The 21,228-nt window shown below is 47.8% G+C and overlaps 1 protein-coding gene across 4 annotated transcripts in view; it reads left to right on the top strand.

Moving 5' to 3' along the window:
• The window catches only part of SLC7A1 (solute carrier family 7 member 1), a 105,670-nt gene that overhangs the window by 50,283 nt on the left and 34,159 nt on the right, over positions 1-21,228 (top strand). For all 4 annotated transcript variants that reach the window (XR_007150746.1, XM_047851820.1, XM_047851830.1 and 1 more), the window contains one exon: positions 13,645-13,744. The gene's annotated coding sequence lies outside the window, so the exon portion shown is untranslated. The remainder of the gene's footprint in view (positions 1-13,644; positions 13,745-21,228) is intronic.

The raw sequence follows: 21,228 nt of genomic DNA, 5'->3' as shown, positions 1-21,228 counted from the left end.
ACTTTGAATCCAGTTTCATCTGAGATTTTCATTTCTATCTTGCCTCTGTCTTCCTTGATTTTTCACAGTAGAGAAGAGGCAGCGATGGGGTGAGGTGTAGGTGAGGTAAGTAGTATCCTTATCCCAGTTTTCAGATGATAAGACTGAAACAGAGAAGTCAAGTGACTTACCCAAGATCACACAGCTAGGGCCAGGCAGGCCTTCTGATTCCTCAGATCAGTGAGCAGATATAAAATCGGACATAGGAAAATTACCTTCCACTCGGTGTGACTGACTTAAAGTCAGTAATGTAGCTTGATAGGAGTTGCCAGGCCTTCCCACCCAGGTGCACAGAGTCCTGGCATTGTCTTCCAAGCCCAGTTTGTGGGCAGAGAATGTTCCGAAGAGGGACCACTGCACACGGCAGCCGTTTCATTTTATACCACAGAGACATCGTGAAGGCACCTGCCTACGGATTCACACTCAGGTGGGAGGTACCAGATATTTTCACCTGTTGGCTGGCCCAGGGAATGTGATTGTGTATATGGGGCTGTGAGGGAGCTTCCCTGTTAGGTCAGGTGCTGACCCTGGTCCTGACCTTGTCTTTCTTGTAACCTGATTTGTGTAATGTGACTGGGCTGGCTGCGGATAGACTGGAGGGTGGCCTTGCTGTGTTTCCTGGTGTGGGCAGGGATGGTAGGGGGGGCGGGGAGGGGATTGCTGGCCAGCCAAGAGGTGGGTTTAGGTCGGGGCCTGGCTGGGTGAAGAAGGTGGGGACGACTCTCACATCAGCCACTTAGAGCTCTGGTAAGTACCACAGACTCCCTTTGAGGCTCAGTTTTCTCATTTATAACATGAGGATTGATTGTGGGTTTAGGTCGGGGCCTGGCTGGGTGAAGAAGGTGGGGACGACTCTCACATCAGCCACTTAGAGCTCTGGTAAGTACCACAGACTCCCTTTGAGGCTCAGTTTTCTCGTTTATAACATGAGGATTGATTGTTGATCTTCTGTGTGTGTGAAACGCCGAGGACAGTGTCTGTGACATAGCAGCTGCTCAGATTTTATTAAATTAAGTTGAAGACTTTAAAGAAAAAAAGCCTTTTTATAATGCAGCGTGTTGTTGTAACTAATCACTAGAATCTCTCTGGGCATTTTTGAGATCACACAAGGTCTTGGACAGCTCGGGTCCAGCTCGCTTTGGAGGAGGAGGGTGAATCCGCAGGTGGTCCGTGACTCTGTCCAGCTGTGCAGTTCTAGAACAGAGGCATTGTGCTTGGAGTAGGCCTGGATGCCCACATTCCCGAGGTGGCAGAAGCGGCTGCAGTCGCCCGGAGTTCACTGCCCATAAGGCTGGCGTCATCAGGGCTCCTGCAGGGAGCAGATGGCCATCTCAAGCTGGGTAATTGGCGGCGAGTGTAGTAAAGCCACTGTTTATAAAGGCAAGGCCAGGGTTAGGGGTGGTCCGACGGTTTTAGTGGCCTGGGATTGTGAGGGGGCCCTGAGTGGCCCAGCACCCTAGGCTTGGAGGGGCAGGAGAGGGTTTGGTGAGCACAGCTGGCTGTGTGGGGGGGAATGTTCCATCACAGAGCCGCCTGCCTCCTGCTGGCCCCAGAGAGCTCAGGGTGCACCCAGGTGGGCTCCCAGGGTGTGGTGGAGGAGGGTGGAGGGTGGCTCTGGGACAAACAGAAGAGGAAGTGATTCAGGCACTGGAGGACAGAGACCATTTAGGTCAGCTGTGCATCCTTACATTTTAGTTTGCTTTAGACAAGGCTCAGTTCTTAAAATACAGTTGAAGTGATCAGACAGAGGCCCATTTTGAAAGGGTTTACACTCCTGGCTTCTTTGGTAAGATTCCTTCAGTTACATAGAATCCTGAAGACCCGCATGCAGGTGCTTCTAAGTCATTCAGATGTGGTATTTTGAATAATAATCTTTCTCTTCCTCTTCTTCTTCCTCCTCCTTAAAAAGAGAGGGGTGGGGGAGAGAATGACAGACTTACCAGTGAAAAACACTTTTAATTTGGGATTGATACAAAAGTGGGCCAAGTGCCATAGTTTGCCAAGTCATAGATTTGGGCTGCTGTTTTTCGAAGTGCAGCATGTATGTGCCCTGTGAGCAATTTTAGGGAGTGCACAGACATTTTTATATTAATAGGTATGTTAAATGGTAACATAGATTAGAAAAACTAGAGACCTGATGTGTCCAGAGCTCACTACCTGTATGGCTGTAGCCATCAGGGGCCCTGCAGGAAACAGATGGCACTTTTCATTGGGTAATGGAGCTGAGTTTAATGTTTGAGTTCAGATCATTTTTGGTGGTATTCCATTTGGGAGTAATACAAAGCTTTCTACAAAATAATATTTGATTTATAAAGAGGTGGATTCCTTTAAAAAATTTTTTTTTAACGTTTACTTATTTTTGAGACAGAGAGAGACAGAGCATGAACGGGGGAGGGGCAGAGAGAGAGGGAGACACAGAATCGGAAGCAGGCTCCAGGCTCTGAGCCATCAGCCCAGAGCCTGATGCGGGGCTCGAACTCATGAACTGTGAGATCGTGACCCGAGCTGAAGTCGGACGCCCAACCGACTGAGCCACCCAGGCGCCCCTGGATTCCTTTAACAAACAATGTTATAAGTAACAATATGCATGCTACAAAGATACAGCAAAAACTCCCAAAGCAGGTGTGAGAATAGACTGGTTTGGATGTTTTAGATGGTCCTGTGACTCTTTCCCAGCACTGGCATTCCTTGATGGTGTCTTATTTGGGGACCATCTTACACAGATGAAAATGTTTTCAAGAAGTGCCTCAAGAAATTTCGTCTAAGTTTATGGGAGGAAAGAGAACAGAGCCATTTTTAAGTGGAGTCCCAACTGATACATGGCAGGTGTGTCTGGTGACCCGTCTGCCTGGCCCCCGCTTCTCCTGGGGAGAACGGTTTCCTGGGTGGGAGCCCCGTGGAGTCATAAATCATTCCCTGCACATTAGGTTTCCCTAACTGTGCTCCTGTGTAGGACTGTAGCGACACAGCCAGCTATTTAGCCCCAGGAGAACAAATTAAGTCTATCAAAGTACAGAAAGAAATTCAGAGGCCGAGGCTTGCAAGTGCTTGCTTAATTCCTTCTGGTAATCACTGGGCTGGCGCAGGCAGGCTCTTCTCTCCTGGATGTGGGCCGCCCTCCTGGCCACATGCAAGGCTCATTTGTCTTCATACGCTTCTTCAGCGCTGCCGTAGGGCTGGGGACACATCCGTGGGAGGGTAGGGGCGGGCCGACACCTGCCTGCAGGGAGTTGTGTACCCAGGGCTTGTAAATGCCCCGGAGAGTAGCATGAACTCACCTGTCAAGTGTGCCTGGGCAGACAAAATGCCGCCACCAAGCCTCGCGAGCATTCCGAACATTCAGTGCAGAAAGTATCCCGAAATTTGTTTCCCAGACAGTTTTCCTTCCAGCTCCCCAAGTTGGGCATGTCTTCTCCCTGCCTCACTGGTGACTTCTCTGTCCTGGGAGTGCACCTTGATGATCTCTGGAAATTCTTTGCTAGTGCCAAGAGACCTTCTTAATTTTTTACCGCCTGATGATCTTTTACTTCTGATTACCTATTAAAGCCTTCCTATTTTCTTGAGATCCTGCGCACAGAGAGGCATTTCCTGTCTCCTGTATCTTGAGTTAAAAGCTTTAAGTGTGTCATTTAAACGAACAAATGCTGTGCTCTTCCTCAGCTTTATTATTCTGTGCCCTGTCACCATGAAGGATCTTTGCTGTGTGTTAAACCTGGAACTTATGTTTGCAGTGGAACAGAACAAGAAAAGACCCAGAGCTTGCAGGGAGGGTGTATTTAATAGGAGTCACTTTCACCTTGGTGAAACGCTCAAAGCAAAATGACTGTTACATATAATAAGTGGCTTGTGCAAGGAGGTGGAGCTCCTCTCACAACTGCAACCGGAGCTACAATTATTGATTTCCGGGGCGGGGGGGGGGAGAATTTTGACTTGAAGCGGAATTAAAGTACACGGAGACGGGGCGCCTGGGTGGCGCAGTCGGTTAAGCGTCCGACTTCAGCCAGGTCACGATCTCGCGGTCTGGGAGTTCGAGCCCCGCGTCGGGCTCTGGGCTGATGGCTCGGAGCCTGGAGCCTGTTTCCGATTCTGTGTCTCCCTCTCTCTCTGCCCCTCCCCCGTTCATGCTCTGTCTCTCTCTGTCCCAAAAATAAATTAAAAATGTTGAAAAAAAAATTAAAAAAAAAAAGTACACAGAGAACATGCTGCTGTTGCACAGAACTTGTGTGGAAGTCCTGGAATCGGCCCAGGTGCCGTTAATAGAAAACCATGCTGCGGTCTCTGGCGGATTGAGCTCTTCTTAGCTTTTATTATTTTTTAACGGCTTTATTGAATATACTTTAATACCATAAAGTTAATCCATTTAAAGTATAAATTCCGTGGTTTTGATTATATCCACAGAGTTAAGCAACCATTAGCACAATCACAGAACATTTTATTCACCCCTACACGGAAACCCATATGCAGTAACAGTGACTCCGCATTCCCTCCTCCATCCTTACCCCAGCCCTAGGCAACCAGTAATACACTTTCTGCCTTTATCTGAGACCTTTCATATAAATGGAAGAGCACAATACGTGGCCTCTTGTGCCTGGTTTCTTTCCCTTAGCATGGTGTTTTCAAGGTTCATCCATGTGGTGGCTGGTGTCAGTGCTTCACTCCTTCTAAGGGCTGAATAATATTCCATTGTATAGATATTCTGTGTTCTGTTTATTCATCATTTGATGGGCATTTTGGTTGTTTAAGCATTTTGGGGCTATTCTCAGTCATGCTGCTGTGAACATTTGTGTACACATTTATCTTGGTTATAGATCTAGGGGTGAGTTGCCAGGTCATATGGTAAGTAGGTTGTTTTTTGAGGAATTTTCTTGGTTTAAAAAAAATTATGAATATTTTTTTATCGTACGTTTCAGTGGCATTAAGTACATTCACAATGCTGTGCGGCCATCGCCACATTCCTCCTCCTAGGTTTTTAGGAAACAAGCAACACCATTTCTTGGCCCCCCGAAGAGAAGTAACTTTAACTTTGATTTGGCAAAGGGAGGGGGACAGATTAGTAAAAAGCCTAGTCACTGTTACTTCCTTTTGAGAGCTAGAATGGGTGAAGGGTCCTTGGCCCCAAACCGTAGGGTCTGCCTCTGCATGGATGCTACCGCTTTAAAAAATGTTGGTTAAGACCAGCAGCGGGGAGGGGGTGTGTATCTTGAAGAAGCTGCCCAAGAACTGGGAGTAGGGGGCTAGAGAGGTGGGCTGCTGCCTGCATCCTTGGGGTGCCTCCCAGGTACCTCTCCAGGGCACACGGCAGGAGTACAAGAGGCTTATTTTCCTAGTGGATCAACAGATCTACCTGGGCTCTGACAGGTGGCCTCAGGGAATCCTGAACGTAAGCGATCACGAGTTCTATTCACCGAGTCTCAAGAGAGTGTACCAATGTAGGGCCAAAATATATGCGTGTGTGTGTTTCCGGGGATCCATCATAGAACTAGAAGAGATCTTGGAGAAGGTTTGTGTAGGCCATGGACAGTAGAGCCCCGACATCCTTCTGCCCATGCCCTGGCAGGCCTGCCCCCTTGCTCTCTCGGGACCCCCTTGTGCTCGTCCATGACTCCAGCTTGCATGTTGCTCACCCCCTGTCTGAGGAGTGCCTGCCTTCTTCCCTCAGCCTTGTCACGCCTTCACCTTGTCCGCTGCCTCCCCTGACCACTCCATCCTGGGTCTGTTGCTCCGAAATTCCCCCATGCCCCCTTTCTCTGCTGCCCATTTGGAGAATGCCCTGTAATGTTTGTATTGTATTCGTATGTTTCACCTCTTTTTTTTTTTTTTTTAAATAATACGTCACTTGCTCACTGGCAAAGACTATTTTATTAAACTCTTAAGGTTCAGTTACTGGCAGACAGAAACATCGAATGACCAAAGTCAGGGTAGGTGCCACAGCCTACCCCCTCAGCTTGTTAACCAGATGATTCTTTTAAAATATTGACAAACCATGTAATTAAGAGCCGATTATTCACACATCAAACAATTGTTCACTTGAACTGGAGAATTTCTTAAAATAGCAGCTCCCCCGGCTGCATTTATCTATTTGTGTAGCTCATTAACTGTTTGGCAGAGAAATTTCAAAATGCCACGTAGGAACCAGTGCATTTGAAGAACAGTATGAAATGAAGAGAAAGTATTTCTGAAATATGTCACTTACTCAGAGACAGTCTCCCAAGAATGTATTTACTTTCAAAAATGCATGATACATTTATGTGGATAAATATATTTATTGTTGTTTTTAAACAATTGCATGAGACTCACAGTAGTTTCCTCTTTGGAGAAGTGAGGAAACTAAGATTCAGAATGATTTGCCCCAACTCACTCACCTGGTCAGCATTTGAGCAGAGATTCAAACCAAAGTCTGTCTCCTTGAAAACCTCTGTGTCCTCATTCCTTTGCATGTCACTGTTAAGTGGGGGATCCTCCTCGTGTCTAATTAAAGTTTTGCTGTAATTACGTTATGGCCCATTGCCCTGGGGGACCTATTATAATCTTCATGTAGCGTTTCAGTAGCATTAAACATAATGGAGCATCCAGGTGGGTTTAGAGTCGGATGCGCCAAGGTTTGAACCAAGGCTCCGCTTTATAACTACTTTACACAGCTGGCTTGCCCTAAGTGAAGGGGGTGTGACAGCTGTGTAAACTTCAAGGCCTGGTTTGAGTGTTAGATGAGGTTGTACACATACATACAGTGCCTTCCACGGGGGTGTCGGCACATGGCAGACGTTTAACATGAACGTTAGCCATTCTTACTGTTGTTATTGCTTATGAGGGGTATGGCTGGCTTCAGATGCGTGTTTATTACTCCAGACTCAGAGGCAGAATTCAGAGGCTGGTGGGTGACAACTGGGAAGGGGGTGGAAGGGAGTGGCTGCCTGGAGCGTCACTTCTTCATGCCTGCCTTCAGTAGCCTGGCTCTTCCTCCCTCCCCCATTCTCCCCTCTCTTTCCTGCCCTGATCAGTGTTTCCTGTGACAGCCTGGGAGGATTTCTGCATCAGATGTTGGGTTGGTCCCTTCCAACTCTTAGAACTCGTGATTTCATTTTTTGAATCTCAGGCATTAAAAAATAGATGTCCATGGCTCCTTGGAGGGCAGAACATTTCTGGGAGAGGGAGAAACGACCTTCCTCATAGGCTGGATGCTGCCTCATCTCTGTGCTTTCTCGGAACCACAGGGTGGAGATGTCCTTCCCACTCAGACACTGAAACAGTGTGTTTGGTGTAACAAGAGGACTTTTTAGTAAAGTGGCCGTGGGCTCTTTCTGTTGTCCTGGTCACTGCTGTTCGGAGCTTCTGTGCCTGCCCCGTGACCTGGGGATGAGGCATTCTCCCTGGGGGACCTTGTGAGCGTGGTGGGGCTTAGCTGGTTGGCTCCTTTCCCTCACAGGGGCCCTGCCTGGCCATCCCTTCAGCCCTTCAAGGTTTGACCTTCACCTTCCAGGCAGAGTCATCAGAGGGCGAGGGTCTCAAGCCTTCTACAAGATACCAATTCACCCTCAGAAGTGAGAACTCAGATTAATAACGGGAGCATGTCTTAGTCCACACGGCGTTTTTTAATCGTTTACTTTTTCCGGTTGTCTCCTTGCCTCTTAGTTATTCTCAATCCTGGTTTGGGTACCCGGGAGGGTTCTCCAGGGATATGGTGACAAGGTTTTGCTCTCTTTTGAATATGTGCTTGTTTTCAGATATTGTAGCTTTTTTTTTTTTTTTGATAGAATTATTAAACCAGTTTACTTAAAAAAGAAAATCTGTGGAACACTTTGTGGTCTGCAGTTTCACACGTAAGGCAGGCTTTCTCCACCCCAGTGCTCCCGAGCCTCTCTGTTGGAAGGCTGTCCGTGCAGCAGTCCTGGCCTCTGAGCACTAGATGGCAACACCTGCTTCCCTCGGCTGTGGCCGCCGGAAATGTCTCCAGGCACTGCCTGATGCCCCTTGGTGGGAGCAGAGTCACCCCTGCTTGAGAACTGCATCCCGCGACCTCTGACTGGCCCCCGCTAGCTTCTCCTGCCACCCCTCCTCTTCCCTTGGCATCACCAGGAGACACGGGCCGATGGGGAAGAGCACCCTTCACTGGCCCGTTGCAGCGCAGAGCAGAGAAGGGGTTTGCGAGTATTTTGCATCTCAGAGGAAGGTTGAGTCATCAAATTGTGAGCCCAGCAGTCTTTTCCTTGGTGCAGAATGGCTGGAGTAATTTTAGTTATCGAAGGATAGGGGGTAGGATAAATGTCCTGCTGTTACTTCCTTGACCATGTTTCCTTTAGAGTTTGTCATTTTTCCCCCCAGTAAGTTTTGTAGAACCAGAGTGTGCGGTCTTTCAAACAGCATTTATGCTTAAATGCTATTGCCGTCTTAGGGAGTAGACAGAAACTGGTATAGGTCCCAAATACAGGAGGGATTAGGACGGACGTTGGAAATTGGAAGAAGAGGTGAGTTACTCACATTCTGAGATGGACGCTGGAATCTATTCTGCGAGTTTTCCTGGGGAGCTGCTGAGTAGCAGCTGTAAAGCCCATGGTCACGGGTAGAAGACACCCCCCTACCGTTGAGGAGCTGGCAAGCCAGTGTGTGTTGTGCTCCCGTGGAGCTGTGGAAGTTAGGAAGTGTGGGTCCAGTGGAAACATAGGAGAACATAGTATTTTGGATGCTGGTACCCTCCAGATCTGCCCCTTGAGGGTATGTTGTTTCAGTTAATAAGGGTCTGATCATTTCTGGGTAGATCTGAAGTGCGGGGTTAAGGCTGGGAGGCCGAAGGAGAGAAGGGATCACTCCCATATTCCTGTGGTTCTCTCAGCGGGTTGCAGGTGCAGCTGGGACAGTCCGGACTGTTCTTGATGCTGTTCCTACAGTGCCCACACAGCAGGCTCCCCAGGGACCAGGAGACGAAAGTATGAGAGCCTCTGAGCTCAGTTCTGGATCCTTTGGTGATGCCTGGAAGCCTGCCCTGCTGGTTCTGGGGACACTGCAGGCTCCTTCCTGTACTTGGGGCTTTGGTTCCATCCTCCCCGTCTTTCCTGGAGCAGAAAAGTGGTTTCTGTTTAACTACTCAGCCTCTTAGCCTGTGCTCCCTTTTAACCGACAGAAATCTTATCCTGAAATTTGAAAACTATTCATGCCAAAGAAAACAATTAATTATGATTTGCTTTTTTCAACCACAGATGCTCCCCTTTCAGGATTCTGACAGCCCACACATCCGCTGGGGAACTGCCTCGGGCGTCCCATAGGTTGCTGGGCCTTCCCAGAGGAGCTCCGTTCTTGCCAGTGTTCTTGGCAAGAGTCCGTGGACTTAACAGAAATCCCCCGATCGCCTTGAGCTGTGCTGTCTGTAGCTTTGTTCCTTACAGTAACCATAACATCTGACCTTCCCGTGTGTAGTTGGGGCTCATCTTACTTCTGGTAATTTCATGCAGTTGCTTTAGGAAACCAGAAGCGTTCTTCCTCCAGTGAATATTTCGTCCATCCTTAGTTTTCAAAGAGGTATTTCCAGTGATAGACTTTAAGAAGTCAGAGATTTGGGTCCAATAAAGGTCACTGCCGCCTCTCTGGTTTCTGAAACTGTATCTGGCACCCAAGACATTTGTGGAATGAATGGAATAAAATCACAGTCACAGGCAAAGCAGGTACTTAAGTTGCCAAAGAGCTGGGGGTTGTGTCTCATAAATGGGAAAGCATTTTTAGTGGTTCATCAGTGTACTTAATGAGAAGACCTGATTCCCTTTGATGTGTAAATTACTCAGTGGAAGTATGTTTGCTGGTGTTTCCATGTTATTTTACGTACATATTTCCCGTCAGTGTGCCAGGTGCCCCCCGTTACCCAGAGCCACATGGTGTCATAGCCACACCCTTTCAGTGAAGCTTGTCAGGGGTGGTGTTGAAATGTTGCTTGCTGTGTTTATGACACAAGTGAAATTGAATCCTTAAGGTCTGAAGTGTATGTAGCGTTCTCCTTCCTTGGTAAAAAGCGAGTCACCAGATCTGTAGGAGTAGAATGATCGGTTGGAACATTCTTGGATTAAAGAAAAGCAGTTATAATGAGTTTATTTGCTATGCATTCCAACCCCATTAATCCTGATGAGTTCAGCCTGGATTAACGTATGGCATGCTTTTCTTCTGGACTTCCAGCTTGAGCATTAACTGCTTGTATACTTTGACAGGAGAATGGGAGCAGAGTGGGGATCCCCTTTAGGCTGCTTCATCATGCCCAAAGAAGCAGGAGAGGACCTTGTGCGATGTGAGCATATACCCAGCTTGGTGCTGTGTTCACTTGATTGGGCAGCCCATAAGGGAGCGGTTCTCAAGCTGTTCGGTCCCAGAACCGCCTTGTGCTCTTACAGACTATTGAGGACTCGAAGGAACTCTTGCTTATGTGGGTGGTATGTGTCAACATTTATCATCTTACAAATCTGAGTTGGGATCAGCTTCAAATATTTACGTACTAAGCCATCTAAAAATAACAAGCCATTTTCTGTTAACGTATCATTTCTATGAAAAATAACTAGTTGCTAAATAATTTAATGGGAGTAGTGTCATTTTACATATTTACAAATCTCTTTAATGCTCAGCTTAATAGAAGGCAGCTTGATTGTTATGTCTAATTATGCATCAGTCGGTTTTGATGTCTGTTTTAGTTGAAATATATAAAGAAAATAGGCCTCAGGTAGATACTTGGAAAAGGATAGTAGCCTTTTTGGATAATTATGAGTGTTCTTTTTTTTTTTTTTTTTTAATGTTTATTTATTTTTGAGAGAGAAAGACAGAGTGTGAGCAGGGGAGGGGCAGAGAGAGAGGGAGACACAGAATCCGAAGCGGGCTCCCTGAGCTGTCAGCACAGAGCCCGATGCGGGGCTCGAACTTACGAACCTCTATATCATGACCTGAGCCGAAGTCAGACACTTAACCGACTGAGCCACCCAGGCGCCCCTGAGTGTTCTTTTTCGATACTGCACAAAAACTTGAAAGGAGGTAGTTGGTTCCACAGTGGAATCTAAAACCATATTGACAGGCTTTTTGTACTTGAAAATGTGTCTTGTTTTGTACTTTTTTCAAAAATTACGCTTTGTACTTTGAATCAGTCGTTTGTCCATGTTTCAGTGAAATACTGTCTTACTGAATTATGCAGATCTTCAAACGTTGACAGATTTCATCATGTAATTGTTTTCTAAAAATCACATTTGTTAACATCACCAGTGTCATCAGAAAACTGTTTTAAGTTTTGGGAATCTTTTGAGTTCTTGGTGACGGATGCAAGTTTTCCAAAATTCTATTTTTTTTTTTTTTGTTTTTTTGTTTGAAAGCTCAAATTTTATCGTTGGCAGCAAGCATTGTTAGTTATTTTCCTTCTAGCTTCTGCTCCTTTTATTTCAGAGTTTTATTCCTAAGATACAGATCCGATCATGGCACTTGGCTGTCTCTCCCTTCCCAGAAGGACAAAGTGTAGTTTTCTTGGCTTGGCCACAAGGACTCGGATGAATTTGCCCCCATCTCCCAGCACTTTGATAGTTTCCAGCCTTGTTTCCAGCCTCTGTGTTTTTTTGTGTTTGTTTTTGTTTTTCCATTGGCTTAAAACAGCACACATTTATTGCCTGACGGTTCTGGATGGAGGTCAGAAGTCCGAAATACATCTCACCAGGCTCAAGTCAAGGTGGTGGCAGGGGTGTGTTCCTTTCTGAGGACTCTTGAGAGACAGTCTAGTTCCTTGTCCCTCCCAGCCTGCCTGCCTTCCTTGGCTCCTGGTCCCCTGACACATTCAAAGCCAGCAGTGGCTGATGGTGTCTTTGTCACATTGCATCCCCCTGACACTGACTCTCCCGCCCCCTCTTCCACCTGGTGGACCCTCGTGACTACATCAGGCTCGCCACAGGAAAATCTTCCCATCTCAAGGTCAGCTGATTAGCATCTTTATTCCTCTTGCAACCTTAATTCGTCCTTGCCGTGTAACCTAACATATTCACCAATTCCTGGAATTGGGATTTGGATGTTTGGGGTGGGGGGGGGGATGGTATTATTCTGGCAGCCACATTCAAGCCTGTCTAGTTTCACAGTTCAGTTCCTGCTGTGTATATGTTGGCTAGACTTGTCCTTTAGGGCTTCACTGCAAAGGCCTTTCCTCAAGTCTTCAGGTGGGGCCAACCACTTTCTCTTCAGCCAAGACAGAGACTCGCATATGAGCCACACTACCTCAGTGCCCTTGTCCCCAGTAAGGCATCTGTGGGTCAGTCTCCCCCGTGGGGCCGTGACCCTCTCAGTGCCCTTGTGGTACCTGGCATATGATAGAGAAAGAGCAACACGCTGTCAATTTGGGGCATTTGATTCTGGGCCGTGTTTTAGATGCCATCGACTGCATGTTCAGTGTCTTCGGTGTGATAATGGCATTGCAGTTTTGCCAGAGATGTTGTTCTTAGGAGTTACCAAAATAGAGGTCAAGTGTCACGGTAGCTATTATAGCTCACTATCAAATGGTTCACGAGAAAAGTTTATATAAAAATAAAACGAACACGGCAAAATGAGAAATGTCGGTAAATGTAGGTGAAGGGTATGTAAACGTTCCTTTCGTGTTTCTGTAGGTTTTCACATTTTGCAAATCGAAAGCGGAAGAGAACGAAGCTTGAGTACAATGAGCGTACAAAAGGTGTGGGTCGGGATAGAGTAGGATCTCCGTGGTTGGAAATCTGGTTTGCTGCTGTGGAAGTTCCAAAACTCTGTTGATTAGCGTCTTGATGTGCATCTTTGGTGTAACGATAATCCGCTCTGGGTTTCGTTAGTGCAGATCACGCCAGGAGACTTTACTTAAACCTGTCCAGCTCCTGGGTGAGCGCGCGAGTGTGTGCAAAGTAGAAGTGGTAGGATTGAGGAGACAGAGGACTTTATATCAGCAGAGGTAACTTGCTTTCGGATGGGGGGGCTCCGGCCACTCGATCCCATTCCTCGTGGGACTGCAGGCCACTCCGCTAGGCTCATGGTGACAGTGCGCGTTCTACATTTAGAGCACCCTGGCCCATCCTGAAGTCTCCAGGGCAGGCATACGTTTGTGCCCGTCTGTCAGCTGGTCCAGAGAGTCTTTGGCAAGATGGCCACTCACAGGTGGAGTCTGACTGTTTCCTGAGGGACCCAGATAAGACTTTCTGCCCCCGCCACTTTCAGTTCTCAGTGCGGTTGTCAGAGGTGGGGGGGGGGGGTGGATTCTCTCCCCACACGGCTTTGTGCCTTCCCACCTACCACCCATCTACCTTTGTGCCCTAGGTCTGTGGAGGGAGTCTGTCTGGGTGATGCTTGTTTGAGATTTGGTCCTCGTTGGTGGAGGTCACATGGTAAGATCTCTGGTTCGGAGGACATCTCGTCCAGTTTCCCGTCTTGTCCCCTGCCCAGTGGTGCTTCACCATATGCCTGTTCAGTCCCCGTGAAGGGACCCTTACCTGCCTGGTGTCTGATGCCACCTACCTTTGCTTGGTGTTATAGGTCGGGTGTCTTTTCTGACTCCGAGCTGAACAGAATCATCCCTTGCCTCACAGCCACAGGCGTGGAGGTTCTGGGGCCCAGGTGGGTGGTGCCTAACGTCTCTTCTTTGCTTCGCAGGAGCCGGAAGTGCCCATCTCATCCCTCCTGAGACGTCTTTGCTCCAGGACCCAGGCGATCCTCGGGTGACGAGGTGACAAGTCTTCACATCCTGTTCCAGGTACAGTCTGCCCATCTGCACGCTGGCAGGGCGGTCTCTTGGGCACTAGAATGGATTGTCCGTTTAGACCTTCAGTTGACTGTTGACTTTATAAATTAACTGACAGCTACACCCTGCGTCATCATCTTTTAAAGCTTATCTATCACTGCTCTGCCTCTTCAGAGCCCTTAGCAGTTCAGGCCCATCCCCTCGTCAGAAAACGCGAACGCCCCTTCACTTTTGCGGGCTTATTAAATCTCTGCATTTCCTTGAGACAGAACTCCCAATGCAAGGCTTAGGAACTGGGGGGGAAAGACCGACATCCCAGGTGAAATCTATGTCCATCAGGGCAGCTGTGGAGAGAGGATCTGCCGAAGCCCGCCGCTCACTCCCGGTGTGGATGCGGGGCTGCTGCGTGGTGTGTAGCCCTTGGTGGCCCTCGCTCTGGGCAGCGGCCCCTGGCCTGTCCGTGCTGGTGTGCAATGCCGTGACACTGATGGTTTGCACTGTGGTGCTGCCTTTGACTCTTGGAGCCTTGGTGCTTCTCAGGGTCAAGGGCTGGCTCCAGTGTCCTTCCTGCTCTCAAGCCTTTCCTCCTGCTCCTGTCTCTTTATTCCTCTGCTTTCCCCCCTTTTGCTTAGGGATTCTCCGTAGCTTATTCTTAGGTTCAGGTGCTGTAGTGATCTATGGCCAGTAGTGCCATATGTATGGCTATATGTAGTGACTATAGGCCAGTGCATTTCAGGCTGGGCCTTGGAGCCGCAGAGTCCTGAGGGGGGCCAAGGAGCCAGGCAGGGAGGGCAGGGGCAGGTCAGGGCTAGCCAGCGGGGCTCAGTGGCTCCCATCTCTCTGTGTAAGAGAGGCTCCACTTTTATTTGATTCTTAAGTTTGGGTTTGGCAGATGTGGTTTGGGAAAGATGGGTTGTTTTACTATTAAAATACTTGAAAGCTATTACTCCTGTTAGCTTTTGATTAAAATAACAAGTTCACTGAGTATGGGCACTTCATTGTTATTGTTGCTATTTTATGCATCATCAAAAGGAGGCAGTTTTTTCAGGTGTGTGTGTTTACAAAAGAACCTGCCCTGACTTCTCTCCCTCCCTCTCACATTCTTACTGTCCTTTGCGGCCATTCATATTCTTAATTCCAAAAATAGCTGTATTAAGAATGCACACGTAGGGGCGCCTGGGTGGCTCAGTCAGTTAAGCGTCTGACTTCGGCTCAGGTCATGATCTCATGGTTTGTGAGTTCAAGCCCTGTGTCAGGCTCTGTGCTGACAGCGCGGAGCCTGGAGCCTGCTTTGAGTTCTGTGTCTCCCTCTCTGTCTGCCCCTCCCCCCCCCCCAAATGAATAAACATTAAAAAAATTTTTCTTTTAATGTTGAAAAAAAAGAATGCACGCATAATCAGGGTCAGCAGCCCATGCCATCCTTCATCAGAGGAACTTTATGGGGGATATGGCCAGCGGCCTTTGCCACAGGTAGGCGTCTTTGAGCAGTGACCTTGAAATAAGCAGGAGGGGCCAGACTCCCCAAAGCTCCTACCGCATAGTTCAGAGGGAGGCTCACGGCTGGAAGTACACCGCGTGTTTATGAGGCCCTTGCAACTGTGTAAATGTCAGAAGCCAAGGTGCACAGTTACCAGGTGTACTTTCCCAAAAGACAGTAAAACTGGATCCTTGCCGGCAGGGAAGTGCGGCCGGGAGGGGGGAACATCCTGTGTGGTGCCAGAAGCCATTGTGAACCTTGAGCGTCCTTTTCTTTCCTCCTCTTTTCGGGGCCTGTTTAGTAAGAGTGCTTAGAGTGAATTCATTCTGCATTCTTCCTCCCCTTCCTGCAGTCGTCAGATGTGTCTCTGCTATCTTAACAGACTATTTTAGAAACCCTTCCTGTTACCTAATACCAGGGCTTGGCACGTGGTGCTGAGTGTTCACATCGGAATGAAAAGTCTGTATCAGATCTGTTTCTCAGGATCAGGATGCTGTGACCGAATGTGTGGGGAAGCCACCGACGGTTCTTCGGTCCTCCGGCACAAGTCCTGAACTGCAGCTAAATCAGGGGAATTCGCGACCTACTGGAAACCACCATGAGGTTGCCCCTTCTTGAGTGAAGAGATACAGACCAGGTGCCAGATGGCGGCAGAGGTGGTGCATCCCCTGGAGGCTTTTTGGTCTCTGCCGTACTTGTTTGTGCGCTTCAGTTTATCATAATGTCTTCCTGCCCAGAGGGCGGACAGCTTTGTTCCGTTCCCTGCTGTTTCATCAGCACTTAGAAGCGGGGGAGGCCTATAGTAGGCTTAAGGTAAATATTTGTCGAATGGGTAGATGGTTGCTTTAGTCTTTCTTTCCAGACGGTGCGCACTCTGAGCACAGGGACGGTGCGCTGCTTATCTTTGTAGCTCCCGTAACTCCCAGAAGAGTGACACAGGGCAAATACGCAATTTTGTAAAAAATGAAATAATAGTCATTTAGTGCATACCATGCTTCCAGAGGAGGCAATTGCTTTCAGATCGTTCATCCTTAACCAAGAAAAAACAGTTTCAGGTCCGGGAAAGGTTAACTCCACCATTGAAACAGAGGAGGAGAAATATTGGGCTCTGGTTTTAAGTCCTTGAAGGTGTAAGAGAGAACGAATGCAAACCCACTCACTGTCTCATGACGGGGCCACGGAGGAGTACTCTGTCACCGCACAACAATCACCACAAACGTAGAGGCCCAAAACAACACACATCTATTGTTCCATTGCTCCTGTGGTCAGAAGTCAGGGCCCGGCCTGGCTCACGAGGCTGCAGTCAACGTGTTGACTAGGGTTTGGTTCTCATCTGGAAGCATGGCTGGGGTAGAATCTGCTTCTACGCTCCCTCAGGTTGTTGGGCAGATCTATGTCCTCATGATTGTACGACCCGGGGCCCTGGCCTCTCTCTGGCCGACCTGGAGGCCACGTTCATTGCCATATGGGTTTTCCTGGCGTGGCCGCCGGGTTCATTAAGCTGACGAGGAGGACGCTAGCAAGATGGAGCTCATGTAACGTAAGCTCCGTGGAGTGACGGCCAGCACCGTCGCCATGTTCTGTTGACCGGAAGCAAGTCCCAGTTCTACACACACTCCAGGAGATACCGGGAGTGGATCACGGGGCCTCCTCAGAGGCTGCGTACCACTGATTGCCTTTCCTTGCTCCTTGAGGAGTGGTTCCCGTCTGCTATCCATTTTTGTGGGAAACTGTTTTGCTCCTTTCTTTTTTCCACGGTGATCCGTGATTTTAAATCTGTTAAAGGATCACGACCCTAAAGGGTCCATTTATTCTTCTAACCAATTTGGGTATTCTCCTGCCCTCACTGTCCCTGCTGGGTGGTGGATGCCCAGAGGGCGTGGTTCTACATCAGGAGTGTTGGGTTCAGTTGCTGCTGTCTGTGACCCGCTTCGGAACCCAGCTGCAGTTTTCTGGCGTTGTTTGTAAAGGAGAATGTGGTCCTGGAGAATTGGATGCTGTCGTATTGACAGGCGCCGGGGTTGAATTCGGGTAGCGTTCTGTAGGACAGTGCGGTTATGGTGTTGCACTGGGGTCTTGCATTACAACACAGCAGGTGGCACTGCCTGTGACGGACGATGCACCCGTGGTCTGACGTGCTAAAAGAGCCCCTGCACACCTAATGCTGCCGTCCAGCTCTCTTGCCCAGTGGGAGTAACTACATTGGTCCGACTTTGCGGGCTGCTTTGTCCACCTCTGACTTTGGCCTGACCCTCTGCCAGGCCTCCCCTGGCTTTGACCGTTCGGTCCAGCGTTCTGGTACGCACACACCCTTGCGGCACTGGCCATTTGCTTCTGGTGCCTCAGAGTCATTTCAGGCCACGAGAAGCACATTCTCTGCTGTGCTGTCTCTGCTGAGACTGTTCTGTCACCACGCACTAGGGTGTTTCCTCCAAGCATATGACATAAAAAAAAAATACCTCGTGGTCGAAAAGCACGGCAGGTAGTTGTTTGGAGCCAAGACACGTGAGGTGGCAAATGACACGAGAAGGCTATGGTGTTTCTTTCAACTTTTACATGCTTTTCTTTGGGGATGAATGCCTGAAATTTTGGCTGCCTGTGAGATATGGGTATAGGAAGCCATTTCCTGCTTAGGGATTATTTGTGCATGACATACACCACATAGATAATTCCCATGGTAACTTTGGGTGTGAGGAGCGTGTGTATTTCAGGGCTCTTTGGGGAAAAAACAGGGAGCAAACGGCAGGTAAATATCAAAGATTATAGCATTTGTTTGCTCAAAAGTGCTTTATTAGTTGAATTAAAATATCATGCTCAGAAGACAAATATAATTGAATTTGTCCCCCAAAGAAAGAAGGCTGAGCCATGAGCAGTGAGCTGTCCTGGTGCTGTTTCCCGCTCTGGTCTGTCCTTCACTATAAGACCAGATCAAGCCTCTCAAGAAAATATTTTTTTTTGATGTGCTTCTTTTGCTTAAAATTTTTAGGTCTGAGTATAAATCCCTCAGCTGGCCGTGTAAGACTCCTGTAAATGGACCGTCCTGCCCTGCCCTCCCGCTCTGCTCCGCACAGCCAGCCTCACCTGTGTGGTTCCGGCGGTTCTGCAGGCCCGTGCCTTACCTCCCCTGTGGGGCCACAGCCCGCCCAGTGGTGACAGATGAACCACAACACTGTGCTTGTGTCCCTCACAGCGTGTAGCACAAACACAGGCGTGCCTACAAGTGTCTCTCTTTCCCTACAAGTGTCTCCGTTTCAGCAGCTGCCAGCTTCTGAATAACCTATGAATCACTCCTTTTTTCTTGGAACTGTTCTTTGGAACTCGTGTTACCTTTTCTGATTTCAGTCTAATTCCCCGTGTATGATACAGACACAAATCTGTATAGGAACGAGACTGGTAAGAGGTAAGACCAGGCCTGCCTATTACGGATTCTTTGCTCTAGGCTGTTTTTATGTAAAACATAGCTGAATACTGACGATTTTATATGCTTCAACTTAATCCTACATAAAAGACTATTTAACTAATATGTGGCCATGGCTAACAGTGCTGAGGGGCTATCCTGGCCCTGATACAGGTTGTTGAAGAATTTCCTCTTTGTTTTCTGGGTCAGCCCTGGATGAATTCCTTTCTTTTCACATTCATTTCTGAAAATTTCCAAATGTGCACAAATGTAGAGAGAAAGCATAATGAAACCCCATGTACTCAATTGTCCACATCTCCAGATAGACCCCTGACATGGTTCAACTTGTCTTTGGACCTTATGCCTTCCTTTTTGTCCACTTATTTGTTTGTTGGTTTTATTAGAATATTTCCTTCTCCTTAACTCAGAAGCAGTACCACACTTCTAGAGAAAATTGTCAAAATGCAGAATCTAAAAAAATGCCCTAAGTCCCTTGTTGAGAGAGACCTATTTCAGTTTTCTTTCTAGACCATTCTTTATAAAAACTCATATTCAGTATGTTATTATTTCTCAGGGATGCTATACATGGGTTTTTGTGGGAGTTTTTTTTGACACTTTCTCTCCACTTTTATCAGGATGTAATATCTCCAGCATAAGCTTAATCCATCTTCTTTGGCTGGTTGTTTCCTTTCATACTTTTCTAAGCCTTGCTGTCTGTGTGCTTTCTGGAATGCTGCCTGAAGCCCTTGTTGGGCCCTGCAACCCAAATTACTCACTTTTCCTTAGATAAAGCTCCTTATTGACTCGAAGCTGGTGGGTCTTGGCCAATGGGTGGAGTCCGTTGATTCACTCCAGCATGTGAATAACTGACTTAATTTTTGCAGAGGAATTATCATTCAGGAAGAGGGTGTCCCTTAACTCTTGTGAATCTTTTATTTGTAGGACCAGGTGACACATGAAGAATCGTCGACAGCAGGGGGGTATAGGCCTGGTCAAAGTGGAATCCGTTTGGCAGCTGGCATAGAGTAGGGCTTCTGGAATCTGGTGACCTAGGCCAAATCCTGGCTCTACCGCATGCAGGTTAGGTGACTGGGCAACAGGACCTGCCGCCTGAACTCCACTCTTACTCTCATGAGAGGAGTAACAATTGCTATTGATGGTCTCTGATGCGGATTAAATGAACTCGTGCGTATGTGTCTTTTGAGGAGCTGGTGTAGAATGTTGGTTGCTTCCAGCGGACCCCAGTCCCCTGTACGGCTGCTCTCCAGCTCAGTTCAGGGAGCTGGACCTGGTTTTTCACAGCTTCTTTGTCTATTTTGGAACCAGTGCGTTTTCTAGAAATTCCAGGTTATTTTCACACAGTTGCTTGTGACCATGGGAAGATGGGGGAGGGCGGAAATTACAGGAGCTTGGGGTCTGAATCAGTGAACTGCCTGGCTTTGTCGGGTGAATGCATTAGTAAATGGAAAACTATTGGTCTGTGTGAACATGCGGTGAAAGATGAGTTTTGTGGGGCGCCTGGGTGGCCCAGTCGGTTAAGCGTCCGACTTCAGCCAGGTCACCATCTCGCGGTCCGTGAGTTCGAGCCCCGCGTCGGGCTCTGGGCTGATGGCTCAGAGCCTGGAGCCTGCTTCCGATTCTGTGTCTCCCTCTCTCTCTGCCCCTCCCCCGTTCATGCTGTGTCTCTCTCTGTCTCAAAAATAAATAAACGTTAAAAAAAAAAATTAAAAAAAAAATAAAAATAAAAAAAGAAAGATGAGTTTTGTGTAGAATCCTCTGCCTTGTGGTGGTTCCAGATGCCAGTTTTCCTTGTGCTTTTGGAAACAGAGGATGCTTCTGGAAAGAGCCATGGAAAACTCTTGTCTTTCAGGATACCTTAGAGGCCTAGAGAATTAAAGAGGCAATGTTGTGGTAGTAAGTCTGAATTCTAATCTCAGGGAAACATTCTTTAAGATATTTCTTTTCCATTCGAGAGCCAAATGTACAACAGCTTTTAAGGCCCAAATGAAGTGCTTTACAGCTCATATAAAGCCAACTTTATGAAATCCACTCCTTAGGACCAGGCTCCTGTTTAGTTCTGGTTAATCAACACTGTACTAGACAGGCAATGGCAGGTCTCCGCCTGGACCTGCCCACAGAGTTTGTAGGTCACCTGGCTTCAGATTGCAGATCCAGAACACTTTCGTTACATACTACAGAAGTAAGTGTGATTAAAGGCATGTGGCAAAGAAGCTCTGACCTCCCGAGAGAACACATGTTTTTGTTGTAACGCAGTTCTGTACACAGGGTCAGGGCATCTCTCCTGATACAGCACAACCTTCCTGAGTGATGGAAACACTGTCCAGAGACCCAAATACTGTCTAATCACATCCTGCTGGCTTAAGAAGGAGCATTTCTAGATCGTATCTGGGTTTTGTGAAAATGTCCCTAACAATTCTCCCATTGGCTTCTTGTTTTTTATGTCCTTCTTCAAGTTGAGTGGACAATGTTGAAAAGATTTGAGCCTAGTGAAGAAGACAACAGCATCTGTGGCACAGCTTCCGCTCAAGAGGGACCACGACAGCTGTCGTGACGGGAGCCCTTCACTGATAGGGTTGTCTGCTTCTGCTTTCGGAGGCAGAG

This window comes from Prionailurus viverrinus, chromosome A1, assembly GCF_022837055.1.
Source record: "Prionailurus viverrinus isolate Anna chromosome A1, UM_Priviv_1.0, whole genome shotgun sequence".
Classification (NCBI taxonomy): Eukaryota; Metazoa; Chordata; class Mammalia; order Carnivora; family Felidae; genus Prionailurus; species Prionailurus viverrinus.
This window is presented reverse-complemented; position numbering and strand designations above follow the sequence as displayed.